Source organism: Haemaphysalis longicornis, unplaced genomic scaffold (assembly GCF_048455015.1).
Source record: "Haemaphysalis longicornis isolate Haplotype H1 unplaced genomic scaffold, Haemaphysalis longicornis Haplotype H1 scaffold_29, whole genome shotgun sequence".
Taxonomy (NCBI): domain Eukaryota; kingdom Metazoa; phylum Arthropoda; class Arachnida; order Ixodida; family Ixodidae; genus Haemaphysalis; species Haemaphysalis longicornis.
In genome coordinates, this window is record NW_027526331.1 from 3,787,079 (window position 1) to 3,802,418 (window position 15,340).

Genomic DNA, 15,340 nt, shown 5'->3' on the forward strand with positions numbered 1-15,340 from the left:
CTGCATCGGTGAAGCAATTTTGTAAGCCTGCAGCTCGTCGCCTTGTTCAGTTGTTATTAACGTGCTATGTTAGAGAAATCACATCAATCTCAATTATCTTTTTAGTTTAAGAGTGTGGCATTACTTTATGTATTTACCAGAAAACTATTACCTATCTGTTTAATGCCTTCAAATCCCTATTTCTTTGAACTGTTTCAACACTTTTCTGTGTATGATACTGTCCAGTTGCTGTGATTTTTTAAACACGAGGAAAATGCAAATATCATTTTAAGCAGTGACATCACAAATGACATACTGTGTGCTGAATAAACTTTTTCTGTTGTTGCCCACTAACCTGTTGCCTACTAACAGCTTTGCAGGCTTTGCTTAAAGACCTACAAAAAAAAAATAAGTAGCAGATAGTGAATTTTCACTATTGTAAACGCGATACCCAGGACTCTGCTGGGAAAAACTCGTCATTGTGTACATAGAAGGGTACTTAGTATCTGGCACACAGCATCACTGAAAAGCAATTTACATGCCCATCATAGCTAAAAAATGATAAAATTCACACTCACTGCTACATTGTAATTTTTTTTATTCTTAGCATCCCCTTTTATTCATGCCCCTTGCACTTGCGATAGATGCACTTACGGTTGATGCACAAAGAGTTGGAGTATTTAACATTCAATACACCTTTTATTAAAATAGGGTAGGAACTAAGAATTGAGCAAATGGGGCAGTAAAAATTGGAACAATTCATACGGTGAAAGGTGTTGGAGGGCCAGAGACAGATGTGATGATAGTTCCAGGGTGCTTACTGCTCCTACCCTTGTTCTACTCTCCCCAAGTAGGAGCTGTGCAGTACGGTCTCCCACTGCTATTAACACTGCAACTTGGTGTGGCTGTGTGAGGACGCTGACATAGCATGTGTGCTAGGCCTGCTCCTTCCTGACACCTGTGGCACTCTGCAGGGGGGGTGGGGGGACAGCTACTGTTACCTGTCCTGGGTAACTGTAGCTGTAGACAATTAAGCTCCGACACGAATTTGTCTGGAGGTGTCTCCAAACCACAGATTCCTGGGAGGGATACAGGCTCAGGTCAGCCGACAGTGGTTGGGGTGATCCGTGTAGGACACTACTCTGTTCCTGCCTGACAGTGAGATGAAGCCACCGCCCAGATTGACGTCCGCTAGGTCGGTGAAGCCGCAAGCGGCGTTGTGTGCGGATTCACTCCTGGCCATGCCAAAGAGGGCAGCGGTCCAGATTAGATGTAACTTGCCGGTTCGTTTTTCGGGGTCGAAGCCAAAAGTTAGAGGTACGGACACCTCTTCGGAGATCTGCCCTCGGGAGAAATTTAGGATTGCAGACTTGGAGGTTTTAATTAACAGCGATGCTGTTGAGCAAATCATTTCTGTATGGTGTCCGCAGCTTTTAAAATACTATGAAAATGCACACCATTCATGCTCGCGTGCCTTGATACGTGTGTATAGTTTGCCGCGGATAGTGGATAGGCCACAGATAGTCGGCATGGCCGAGGAAAGGAAGAGGCCGGTGCGCTTCGACAGGCTCGGCGTGCAAAGCATCTGCTAGAGATGATAAGTCATGCTTACAGGGCGGCACAAGAAAACGTCGACCAAAACGACGAGCTCACTCTGGCGTTGCTCAACGTAAGGTAATGAAATGCCATCCCGCCGACGTCAACCACGGCACCACGACAATAAAACTCAACTTTGTGTCCGCCAATGATCAAGTCTTGCACGTGAGCGCAAGCTTCCCTGAATTTTTTTACTGTTCTGATTTTTGTGAAGGCCACCATTGCCAGTGCAATGGCTGCTGCTTCATACACCACTGGGGTATGAAGCGGGCCAGAGGCAATGGAGTTTCCCTGGTTATTGACTACAGGAACTAATATTACGTCGAGACGAAAATAGTTGGCTGCGTCCCTGCAAACCACGTCCTCACATTTAACTTAGCGTTTGCGCAGAGCTTGCGCCCTGGCCTATCGTCGCTCGTCGTTGTAATTGGGGTGCGTTTCACGAGAAGAGGGGGAATGAGGATGCAATCTCCGCGTTGTTGGAATAGCTACTTGTAAAGTCGTGCTGCAAGGAAGGTTAATGTCCAATGTGCTTAAAATGCGACTCCTTGTTTGGCTGTTAGCTAAAGCTCATGCTGCCTTAACCTTTGTAGAAAGTGTATGTCTGAAACTGATCATGGTATGCAGAAAAAGAGTTTTCCTCCATGTTCAAGAACCTTTCCCATGCATGGAATGAGAGATAACTGGAGAATTTCAATCGTAAGCTTTTTTTCAGGTTTAGGGATTAAAATATTTTTGGCTCTGTTCCACTGTTTCGGAATGTGGCCTCTATCCCAACACATATTGAGCTAATGAGTGAGGTCTTCCAAAAAGTCATAACCTAGATTACAAGCATTTGTTCCTGATGTCGTTTTGCCTAAAAGCACATTTTGTTTTGTGCAAAGGGCCGTAATGGCAGCCGCGTACCTTGCCCGAAGTAATGTTGAGGAGGGCATTATTCCGGCTCGAGTAGGGAGGCAGTACCTTGGCAGCACAGCTTGCAATATGAAGATCCTGAATAACCTTCAGTAGTTCTTTGTCCGTGCTACCAAACTGATAGGGAATGACACTTATGGCGAATTCCATTGGGAGAGCAGGACCACTCAAAAGCACTCTGAAAGTGCTCTCTCCTGAGCAGGCGTGTTTCAGTGGTCGAACAGAAGTAGGAGCACTGTCATCCAGTGGTAGTGCGAGACCACTTTCGGTGCTCTGAGAGCAGTTGGGAGCAGTTCGATCTGCTCCCGCTTGAAAAGTCGGAATGAGCACAGTACGATACGAAAGAAGTCACATGACCTTTAACGTCATATCCTCCCCTTTGTGTGTGTGTGTGTGTGTGTGTGTGTGTGTGTGTTTTGCTCCCTTGTATCGGGGAGCGCGGCAGTATCCATCGTGCATTTGCAACTTTGTGGAATGGGCAGCGAGCCCTACGAGCATGCGAAAGCTTCACACCGCCACACGTGCTTTGCCCGGCTTTGCTCACGCATGCTTTTCCACAGAGATTGCTGGGATGCCTAAAGGCTGGAATACGTGGAGCGAACTTTCACGACAAAGTTCGCGCAGCGGGAAATCTCTGAGCTACCGTACTTATCCAATTCTAACGCGCCCCCGATTCTAACGCGCACCCTATTTTTCTGACAAAAAAAAAAAAAACTTGCACCTCCGTTTGTAACACGCACAGAACTTTATAAACCAGACAGACGAATGCGGGAGAAATGGGCGATTTATTCCCCAAAGTAATTTCGCTCATCTCACTCCTCGTCGCTTTCCGCTGACCAGAACATCTCGTCCTTGGTGCCGCCAAGAGCCTTCGCGATGCCACACTTCTGAACGAACATTCAATCATGGCCCACGCCTCGCACGCCCATCCCGCGAGCTTCTCCAGAGCCGCACGCTTCAGCCGACCGCTCATTTTGAACGCGTGAGAGCCGCTGCTGCCATTGCTGTTATCAAGCGCTCAAGTGGAACAATTTGACGATTTGTGTGAACGCCGATAGAAAAGTCTAGGCGCATATGCTTCCTGCGTCCGAAAAATCGTTGCTAAAAGCTTTAGCGCCATCTTGACATGGTGATGGCGATGGGTGGGACGAAATTTCCGCTGTTTCGGTTTCGGTTTCGAATCCGATGCTAACGCGCATGTGATTTTTCGGCCTATTTTTACGGAAAAAGGGTGCGCGTTAGAATCGGACAATTACGGTACATGGAGCGACGACATGGCGCGCGCCGCCGCGCTGCCGTTGGGCTGCTCTAAATTAAAGCCCCTCCGCCGCGGCCCTGCCCATAGGAGGGGCTTTACTCTCACTGAACTCCATGCCCAGAATCAACGGTGCTGTTCAGTAAACAGACCCAGTGAAGGAGCTTCCCACTTTGGTTGTACATCATTTAACGATTCTGCGTGGGGCGGGGGTGTTTCTTCTACTGAAATATTCGTTCTCAGTTGTCAAAAACGCTAAAGGCTGAGAGAGAGAGAGAGAGAGAGAGAGAGAGAGAGAGAGAGAGAGAGAGAGAGAGAGAGAGAGAGAGAGAGAGAGAGAGAGAGAGAGAGAGAGAGAGAGAGAAACGAACGGCACCGGGGAGATTCGCACGAACGACTACAAGAACAAGTAGCCGGCAGTTTAACCTCTACTTCACCCCGAGAGATGGTGCATATGAGCAAAATAGCCTCTGTTACTGGTTTTTGTCGTATTTGAGACGCCCTCGTAGTGATACCGCCTGTTCCTCACTCGCCAATCTTGCAGTCAGGCCTTATATTGCTGCTACTGCAAGTAATGTAGCCGGATCGCCCTTATTTAACCTGATAAATGCTATCATGTATGCCCATACAGCCGGTCGGGACCGTGTTTTCCCCTCGTCGTTTTTTCCTCTCCCACCTGCTCTCCGGGTGCGTGCCGCACTCATGGCAGGTGCAGTGGCCCTGCTCCCGCGTGCCCCCAAGTGTTCTGTCACCTACTCCTCACTGCACGATGCCACTGCTCCTGTTATCTCAATGGAATTCCCCATTAGGTTGCATCAGTGTATGGCTTGGCTCTTACCGAGATCGATTAAGCATCAGACGACGTTTCATGTCTTGGGTAGTTGCTTCTCACGGTGCAATCGCAAGCTGCATGCCAATTTTGTCGCAATAACTGAGTATTCTTCAATGTGTTGGTCAAGCCAATCCAGGCGACAAAACACGTTGCAACTGACTTTGTTCTTGCGGAGCTGCTGTTGCAAACCGCTCTTGGCCTCCCACATGTGGGGAAGCTGCAAGTCAACCTGGCATTGGTTCCCTGCTTCAAATGTATAATTAGTTGCCTGCTCAGCATCTCGGCCCAGTTGATCCGCCTTTGCCTTGATGTTAGTTATTTCTCAGATATGTGGACCAATCACCGAGTGTGAGGAATCCCGCTGCACCACTCAGAGCCCTTGAAATGCATCTCAGTAAATGAGGATAAGCGGGCCTACCAGACCTTCGTTTGATGTTGCCGGGTGGTTGCTGCCGAGATTCTCTTATGTGTTGCGTAAAGTGGTCTTCCTTTACGTGTGTTCTGTAAAAGTGAGGCAAGGCTGCTCACACTGCTGCTCATCACTGCTCACACTACTTCCGGTGCAAGTGGGATGCGTATGGTCAGTGGTAAGGGTGAGGCCTTCTTGTTGGGCATCAAGCCAAAGGTTTTCGCTTTTAAGTGCGATGCACTTTATAAGCGACCCCAAACCATCCACCGCCGGCGGCGGCGGCGTCCGCAGCCCTGCTCCCCCTAGCAACGGCGCAGAGCGGAGAGGAGCGTCGGTAGCAACGGCGCAGTGACGTCACTCACCACGTGACGCCACGCCCTCACCGCTCCCTCGCGGCGCGGCGGTGTGCGCCGCCCGCATCCCTCTCCTCACCCGCGCCGTGACGTCACGCACCACCTCCTCTCCCGGCAGCTGCCGTGCGCCGCTGCGCGCGTCCCCCTCCCCCTTCGCTCGCTCCTCCTCTCTCCTCGCTGGCTGCAGCTGCGCGCGCACCCCTCTCTCTCGCGCGCCCGCCTTCTCTCTCAGCCACCTGGCTCGGCGCGCTCAGCGCGGCGTACCCCCCTTTATATGCAGCGATAAACCGCCATACCTCCGTGGGTCGGCTTGCGCGCGCTCTCTCGCTACAGTCTCCTGCTCGCTCTGCTCCAATTTAGACCGTTCGCTGGCTGGGCGCCTCTCAAGGCGATGTCAGAATTACTACGCCGTGTACTCTCGGCGCAAGAAATGCATTCGCACTTCCTCACGATTCCCTTCGGGGAGGTGGGGGCAATTTTTAATGGTGTCATGCTTGCAATCCCCACTTAGTGTGATGTGCATTAAAATCACCGACAATGAGTAATGTGTCGAAATGGAAAATTTCAAGAGTTTTCTAAAAAAGCTTGGTCAATTTGGAGGTGTTGCGAGAAGGGCTCCATACGTTTAGGAGAAACGTGCCGGTCAGCCATGTTTTGCATTTAGTAATTAATTCGATGCAACAATACTCGCATCCCGGCCGGCAAATTTCACCTCTTTTCACAGACGCAGAAGTTTTGACGCCTCCGAACGCTCCAAGTTCTACACCGTGTTTGCCATTTGAAAAGACTTTCCACACTGATGAGTTCTACACTGTTTGTTGATTAGTACACACATACCCTAAAGTCACTGACCAAAGAACTGAATCGCATGAAAAATTCCTTGCCGGCCGGACCCCTGACCCGACCGGCACAGTCAGCCCTGTGCAGCAGCAGCGGCTCACCATTGTTTGCATTGCTGAATGTAAACAAACCTTTCCTTTGCAGCTACGTCAGCTGACTCCTTAGCCATGATTGGCTATCCGGTTTTGCATTGCCGAGGCGCAACGAGGGGATTCAGTCCTAGAGCGATCTTGTCCTCCCTCGCAAATCGAGAAAAAGCGATGCCTGGCTCATCACTTGCGACGTCACGCAATGTGCCAAGTCGCCAGTGGGACTGTGCCTTTACACGATTGGTGAGCACTTGGAACTGTCCGCTGACGGAGGCCAGACGCACGTGCAGTCGATTTTATGGGGCCCATTCCCCTTCACGCAGCGTCCTCAAAGAACCGCTGATGCAAATGTTGAGACCGGTGACTTCAGCACCAATCTTATCTTCAAATTGCACTAACATGGCTTTGAATGTCGCACGAGGGTTTCCATGATCTGTTCTCCAAAATTTTGAAGCACACCTTCCGTAACGTACTAATCATCCGACCCCGAAGCAAGGGGGGTTTGCCAAGGCCAATTTTCTTGTCCCAGTGTTTTAACTGAGTAGAGCCAGATGGAAAATTGTCCATTGCATCTGCGGACCCAATTTCTGAGGACCCCAAGGTCGGTAACCTGCTGTGGCTGGAGTCAACGATGTCCTGAGATGCTGGTCTGATGTTTTGGAAGAGGCGGGGTTGACAGTGGGGTCGACTCCCTTAAGTTCAGTTAGGGCTGCTTTTAGAACTTTTTTTCCAACGATAATGGACTGAAGCATGTGATGGATTTTGTTAATTTCTGAGCATGAATCGGAATGTCTGCCGTGAGTGTATTGACTCTGGGGGACCATGTGTCTCTGAGTGTGTTTGCCGTGGGAGACCGTAGCTGCCCAGCTCACCTTGTTGTTTAGGTTGATTCTGTTGGCATGGATATGGCCGCCTGTCCTCGATGGTTTTGGCCCTCAGTGCTCGACAGCCGACGACGCAACGTCCAGCGCACACAATCCCAGCTCCCGGTGGAGTTGTCCTTGGTCGCCGGTCCACAGCTCGCATTCCCTTGGCTTTGCTGCAACCAAGGAAAGGAGCCCAAATGGTCACTCTCCCCAGATGAGGCCCTAAAGAATTTTTTACTGCTCCTTTCTATTGTCCTCGTCCTTCACGAATAGTCACAATCTGCGCATAGAGTGTAAATTTCGAAGTGCTAAGACTTGATTTTAATGAAGCCTGTCGCGTGCTTAAGCTCCCAATCAGAGGTCAAGAAAAAAACGTTCAATGCATTACTGACCGCTAATCGCTAAAACGCTTCAACAAGGCCGAAGCCACATGTAGCCAAAGCAACAAGCACGAAATGAACATCGTACTGTTAAACTAGGCCGTACAGCCAGTGTCTTCTTGGCAGGAGGCACTTATTCATGTGGCAGCATGTAATGCCTTTCAGCTGCTGCTTGCATCAATCTAGAGTTTTCCTCCCGTGAGTACACCCCATTGTTTTTCTCAACAGCTGCGTAGTTTAATTTGACCCAATGCAAGTGCAGTTACTAATACGCCTGCAGTGCACTGGCCTTAAATGCAGGATCACACATGCTTGTTGCTTTGCTACCGTAGTATGCTGCACGTATCAACTCGACTCAACAGTGTGTCACCTGAAAACCTCCAAATGCACACCTGAAACACCTCGTTTAGTTCTTTCCAGGGTGCTCATTCTTCACAGTCCATCAACTGATGGTACAGCCAGAAATACTTTTAGTGGTTGGGGTTGTATGGAGGTATGGGAGAATGGAAGGAGCCTTGCCAAAATGAATGCTAGCACTTGCTTATGTGCAGCATAGTAAAATGTTTGGGGGAGGGGGTTCAAAACCCCTTCGCGCTGTACCTGGAGAATCCTATCGGCCATCTGGGAGGCCATCACTGATGTGTTGCTGGGGCATTCTTGGCTCGTTTCTCTCTCACAAAGGTGAGCACATGGCGGAGTTATTTGTGCACTTGACAGCACCTGAGGATTCACAAGGATTGTCAGCTGCTGTTAATGGCTGAGCTGTTGGGTTGACCTTTTTTCTGCGCAGCTTAGCAAAGGGGTCAGCCTCGCGTAGGATGTTTACTAGCACTGATGAGAGGCTGAAAGTTGGGACGTAAAGAGTAGTCAGGCAGTGGATGTTCACACGTATTTAAAGAATTGGCCATCATATGGCTTATGTGAAGACTATGACATGCTTTTCATCACTATCAGAAGTGGGGTAGGTCCAGCCCCTTTAAGGGACCGTGGCACACCATCTTGCATTCGGGACAGACGCAAACACCCACACATCAAAACGTTCGACAAGTACTCCTGTAATGATGCCAGCATTTACGGAGGTGAAGGATAAAAAAATCTAAAATGAAGTTTTCCTTGGAGGTGCAGTGTCCCTTTGGCACTGCACATTTTTATACGTTTCAACACGAAAATGCATAATCAACATAAAGGAAAGTTGTACAACTAAAACTGAAAAGCAACACAGGCTGCATAAACTTTACCTTCTTAAGAGAAGCAAAAATAGACCAGAAACATGCATACGCTATGCCAAGTTTTTTCTGCAGCCTTGTGTGCCTAGTGGTGGCTGGATGGCTTTTTGTTGACTTCGCCGGACTGGGGGAGTGGCTGTTGAGAGCCAGTGGTTGATCTCATGCTTCAGACCTGCAAGAGTGAGTAGTAACATGTGAACTTAAACATGCTGCGATGCACAGTTTTACAACAGTCAGTTCACCAGTGACCACATAAAGTTGAAAACGGCTTGTGCTTGCTTTGTAGAAGGTTTGTACGAACACTTTGATTGACTATGAGGTTTAACACACTGACACTACACAGGCGATGAGGCACACCGTAGTGAGGGACTAAGGTTAATTTCGACCACTTGGGGATGTTTTAACGTGTGCCAAAATCTCGAACATGGGCATTTCTGCTTTTCGCCTCCATTAGAAAAGCGGCAACTGTGGCCAGTTGCCGCTTTTCAAATATGAAGTCTGGACTAGAAGGTATGCAGACAACGTTTAACAAATATACTTATGTGCAGACGCAAGGATGGTGAAAACAGAGCCTGCAAGCATATGAATAGTCTGCTTGCCGGTTGGGAAGGTTGGTTGCTTAAAAAAAGAATGGTGCATAAAATAACCTGCTAGATACCATGTGTGCCCAAGGCATTGCTTAAAAATCAACTCGCCATTCCATGTAATAAATGCAGCTATGTAGTAAAAGCACAGAGGGGGAGGGAGGAATAACCGGGTGTTTTAAGGTGCACAGTAAAAATAGCGCAGTTAAAAGGAACGAGCCAAAGATGGAACTAGCGTTACTCCGCTTTGTTCACTAATTAAAACGCCCATTTTTTTTCATTCCTCAAATTAAGGTACTTCCTCTCTCGTCGGCTGACGAGTGACGATGAAAGCGACCACACCGACCAGTTGCTGGAACTCAAGTGCCTTTATTAAGCGAAGAGAAATAAACCCCCCTGGTCCCCGATGGTGCGGCGGCGCAGGCGTGGAACACGATAGCTCACGCGTCACACATCAGGCGGGTTTGATCCGCGGAGCTTTCGACCGTCACTGCTGGTGTTTCGTTTGTGCTTGAATAACTGTCAGACGCAAGGCCATCAGGCATGCCTGCACCGTTGAACGGCACCAAATGCCGACGGTTGCGCTGAATGATGCCTGTCGGTGTTTCCACCACATATGAGCGTGGTCTTCTTGCTGGGCTGAGCACCTTTGCTGCGCATGACATATCCTGCACCCACACATCCTCCCCGTCAGCGAGTGGGCGGAGTTGGTGGGCGGCGTGACGACGGTTGAAGTCTTGACTTTGTTTTGTTCGGTTAGCTTTATCCTTAGCTGCAACTTCGTCGTGTAATGGCCGCTCCGGTTGCAGGGTGTCTGGCATCTTCAGCACTGTCGTTTGCAGACGTCGGCCCATTAGGAGCTGCGACGGGCTGTATCCGCTCACTCCGGGCGTGTCGCGGTACACCAGAAGCGCCATGTATGGGTCCTTGGATTTTGTGAAAAGATCCTTCATGGTCCGCACCATGTGTTCTGCCTCGCCGTTTGACTGTGGGTAGCCAGGGCTGCTCGTGATGTGATGAAATCCGTAGGTCTGCGCGAACTCGGTGAACACCCGTGACGAAAATTGCGGGCCGTTGTCGGACACGAACACATCAGGTATTCCATGTCGCACGAACGTGCTCTTGACAGCTGCAATGACAGCTGTGGAGGTGGTCGACGACAAGCTGATTACTTCCGGAAAACGAGAGTAGTAGTCCACCAAGATTATGTAGTGAGTTCCGTCAAGTTCAAACAAGTCGGTGCCTACACGCTGCCATGGCCGATTTGGAGTCGGTGTTGCGATTAGTGGCTCCGAACGGTGAACTCTCGTCTGAGCGCATTTCTCACACGATGTTACGAGCTGCTCAATTTCGCTGTTAAGGGTAGGCCACCATACTGCGTCCCTTGCCCTTGCCTTGCACCGTCCAATGCCCTGGTGGCCTTCGTGGATTTGCTGAAGTACCTCACGGCGCATCAGGCTTGGAATAATGATGCGGCGATCTTTGAGCAAGAAGCCATCGCACACTGTGATGTTGCCTCTTTCCTTCCAGTACTCCCTTAGATGAACTGGAACCTTTGAGACGTTTTCTGGCCATCCTTTCTCACAGAAGCGGAGTAGCCCAGAACAGATGCCGTCTTCCGCTTGGTGCTTGCGTAAGGCATCCATGCGGGAGGACATGAGGTTGGAAGCTGCTGTAACGACTTCCCTGATGAATAACTCGATGGAGTCTGTCTGCCATTGACTTCGCTCAGGATCGTGTCCCTGAATAGGAGCCCTTGACAGCGTGTCTGCCGTGGCAATCAGCTTGCCAGGGACGTAGAGAACAGTGAACTGATAGCGCATAAGACGGATTCGCAAGCGCTGGATTCTGGGCGGAATCGTGTCGAGTTCTGCTGATCCCAGGAGCGTGACTAAAGGACGATGATCCGTTTCGACTTGAAATGCGATGCCCCTCAGAAACTGGTCGAACCTCTTGACAGCCCACGTCACAGCCAAAGCTTCTTTTTCTGTTTGACTGTAGCGGCTTTCAGTGTCCGTTAGGGATCGTGAGGCGTAAGCAACCGCTCGTCGTTCTCCCGATGGTTGATCTTGAAGCAATACGGCTCCGAGACCGTATGAGCTTGCGTCAGCTGACACAACCGTGGGGTACGATGGGTCATATTTAGCCATGCAGACCTCTGAACTGAGCAAGCTTTTGAGCTTGTCGAAAGCAGCTTGCTGGCACGGTCCCCAAAGCCATGAGTTTCTCTTTTGAAGCAATGCCCTGATCGGTGCTGTGATGTCGGAAAGATGAGGAATGAAGCGGCCCACATGGTTCACCATTCCCAGCAGTCTTCGGACACCGCTGACATCCGATGGGGTTGGTAGCTTGGCCAAGGCCTCGACCTTTTCTGGATCGGGACTGATTCCGTGTGCGCTAACCACGACTACAAGAAACTTGACTTGGTTTGCAGAGAACGTGCATTTCTTGCGGTTCAGCTTGATTCCCGCTTCTTCCAAGCGCTATAACACCTGCTTGAGACTTTGGTCATGCTCTTGCTGCGGTGCTCCGAAGACAAGAATGTCGTCAATCATGCTCACAACTCCTTCAAGGCCTTCCAGAATTCTGCTCATCTGTCGCTCAAAATATTCTGGCGCTGAGCAGATTCCGAAAGGTAGCCTTTGGAAACAGAATCTTCCCATTGGTGTTATGAACGTAGTGAGTTCTTGACTTTCTTCTGAAAGCTTCACCTGCTGAAAGCTAGCGGTAGCATCGAGCTTAGAGAATACCTTTGCTGATCCGAGGCGTCCCAGGATGTTCTCGACTGAGGGTAGTATGTGACGCTCCCGAAGCACGACTTCGTTGAGTCGGGTGAGGTCAACGCATATTTGGTAGCCTCCTCCTGCTTTTGGAACAGCCACCATACCGGAACACCATGGTGTGGGACGGTCAACCCGTTGGATGACTCCCTGGGATTCGAGCTTGGGGAGCTCCTCTCGAACTGGTTCGTGAAGCGGAATCGGTACTCTTCTCGGCACGCTGAGTGAGAACGGTTTGGCGCCTGGTTGGAGACGTATCACGTATTCGTCTTGCAGCTCGCCCAAGCCATCGAAGAGACTGTCCTTCAAAGTGACGGTAGAATCCGTTACACTGTCCACGAACCGTATAACTCCGAGAGCCTGTATCGCAGGGAATCCAAGAAGCGGCGGGTCTTGAGAAGGCACAACATACACTGTTTGCACTGTAGACCTGCCTTTCCAGCTCAGTTTCGCTTGGAACGTTCCGAGAACGGTGAGCGAGTAATTTCCTGGGCCCGTAAGCTCACCTTCTGGCTTTTGCAGCTGTTTCGGTATGCCTGGAAACGAGTCCGGTACCACTGTCACCTCCGCACTCGAGTCAACCTTGAAGTTAGCGTAGTCCGTTGACGGCCACTTTTACGAACTTGGCTCTGGTGATGGCTGCTACGGAGTGCAGTGTGAGAGCTCCCATGTTCTTCTTGCTTTTCTTTTCGCAGACTGCTTCGAAGTGTCCAATCCGATTACACCCTTTGCACTTGGCTTGCCTAGCTGGGCAATCTGCTCGAGGATGCGTTGGTCGACCGCAGTATCTGCAGCTCGTGGTAGCGTCGCTTGTGTTGGACTTCGTAACACGCTTGCCGGAGCTCCCTTGAGAATCCAAGCCATGTCGCGGCTTTTGGAAGCGCTTTTGAACTTTGGCCTCGGCCACAACGTGAGCAGGATTCGGCTCTTTTTGGAGCACTGCTGCACGGGCTTTCACGGCATCTTCATTGATGCGAGCCTGTAGTCTTGCTTCTTCAAGGGTGAGCTTTTGTGTTCGGCACAGTTTGTCCACAAGGTTAGAGTCCCGGAGACCCACGACGAACCTGTCTCGAACGAGTCGTTCTTCCACTTCCGCTGAGGCGTAGTTGCATTTTTGACAAGTGTACGCAGCGCAGTGTAGAACTCGTCTACGGTCTCGCCTTCGCCCTGGGTTCGACGGTGGAAGCGGACACTTTCGTAGACCTCGTTGACCAGGTGCATGAAGTGATCGGTGAACTTCTTCTAGCGAGCTCCAGTCTTCGCTGGACAATGCTAGAGTGTCGAGAACGCGGAAGGCGTCTTGGGAGCCCATGTCGTAAAGAAGCGTTCTGACCTGTACTTCTCCCGGCGCTTGGTAGAGCCCAGATGCATAGCAATAGTCGTCGAACTGGTAGACCCATTCTTTCCAAGAGCTTGGGTTCCCAAAATCGAATTTCGGTGGCGGTTGAAGCCCGGTGCCGTTGAACTGGATAGAAGGATCTCCATCCGCCATAGCGTGTTTTGCAGGCTACGCACCTTAGACTGATTGCTATTAATAATTGATCGATGTGTCGCTAACTTTATCCCACTTCTGACACCATGTCTCGTCGGCTGACGAGCGACGATGAAAGCGACCACACCGACCGGTTGCTGGAACTCAAGTGCCTCATTAAGCGAAGAGAAATAAACCCCCCGGTCCCCAATGGCGCGGCGGCGCAGGCGTGGAACACGATAGCTCACGCGTCACACATCCGGCGGGTCCGGTAACGCGAACCGCCGCCCGAGCGAGCGCGAGAAACGCACCTTCAGCGCGCCGTGAAATGCGCGTCCACTACACTTCCGAAATCTGGGTCCTAGTAATTTTTCTGCGTCAAGACTTGCGCATTGAATCTACACGGCACCAGTGGAACGGGTTGGTCACTGCAACAGCAGATTTTCTCTGGAATTGGAGTCTGAAGATAATCTCAGTGATGTCAGTGATTGTCAGTGTCAGTGATTGCCGCGATTTAAATAAAAAACAAGAGCGCGCCTGTTTTTATCCCTCGTACGAACAACCGACAAGGCATCCAGCGTGCGACCGCGACTGGTGACTGCGAAGCTGATGGTGGCGCATTGCTGCCTGCCTAAGTTTTCATTTTAATTTATTTGAAAACACGTTGGCACACGTGGGTGTGCACGAGTAGGTAGAGCGGTAAAAACGTTAGAGCCCACGTATGCGTGCGACTGCGTCGCGATAAGTCACGCCTAGTGTCACTAAAGTATTTAGTGACACTAGTCACGCGTATGCTCACGGAAAAGCGATAGGCATATGCAGAAAATGTTGCCGTACGGAAGCCAAACTCGAGGGATTTGTTCAAAGGGCGCTTGCGATACGTCAGCGCTCGGGTTACAGCACGGCTCGGGAAGCGGCCTCGCATTCGGTACCATCGCTAAATCGGCGTACGCGTGAAACAGCTCTCCAAAGAAATTATTCGGTTTTTGTAATCAACCATGTATTAGAGGGAACTTACCAGACAAAGTCGTGGATACGGTGCGGGTGCACTTGCGTCGGCATCCACGGCGGCAGCCAACAGCAGTGTCGGACTTTTGCGCGCCGTTTCGGCCGTTCGCTGCCGCGGTTTCATCATCCGGTGATGCGAAGTTATCGATGGCAGGTAGAGCGCCACCACGTAATGTGAATGCGATTAATAATATATCTCTTGACGCCACTACCGATAATTGGGTTGAAACGCGGCAGACGACAAACGGGACACCGGTGTTTTTTTTTTCTCGAGATGTGGGCGCACAGCGCATGCGCTAGCACAGTGGCCACAGACATGGCGGCTTTCAGTGTGGCCAAGCGAAGAAAATCGCCCCCTAAACTTTTGAATGAATACCGTCTATAGATACGAAGTACTAGTGTACAGCGCGTGCGGCAAGACCTGGTCGTGGGCACGACGGTGGCGCCTCCCTTTGGGACCCGATGGAATACTTACGGCAAGGCAGCCGCCCACTGCGAATGCGGAACGGGCAATGAAGACGTGAAATTTTTCAATGTCGCGTGCAAATTGTTGCGTTCTTGGCTGGATAATGAAAGCGTGAATTTTAGCTTCAGTACGTCGAGAACGCCTACACTTATGTAACATCGGTATAAAGTAGTGCTTCACCACGAGCTGGGAAACAACTGAATGGCAGTCGTCGAAGTTGTTAAGAATCTGCACTACACTTGTTTATGAGCTGCATGTAATCAGGCTATCCCGCATCTCCGTCATCGGCGC

The 15,340-nt window shown here is 50.4% G+C and overlaps 1 long non-coding RNA gene across 1 annotated transcript; it reads right to left on the reverse strand.

Moving 5' to 3' along the window:
- Positions 1–6,644: 6,644 nt before the first annotated feature.
- LOC144173096 (uncharacterized) lies at positions 6,645–14,860 on the reverse strand. The gene is made up of 3 exons (XR_013323152.1): positions 14,594–14,860; positions 8,793–8,912; positions 6,645–7,307 (listed from the first exon to the last, which is right to left on the reverse strand). It is a non-coding gene; the product is annotated as an uncharacterized LOC144173096 (long non-coding RNA).
- Between the last annotated feature and the right edge of the window lie 480 nt (positions 14,861–15,340).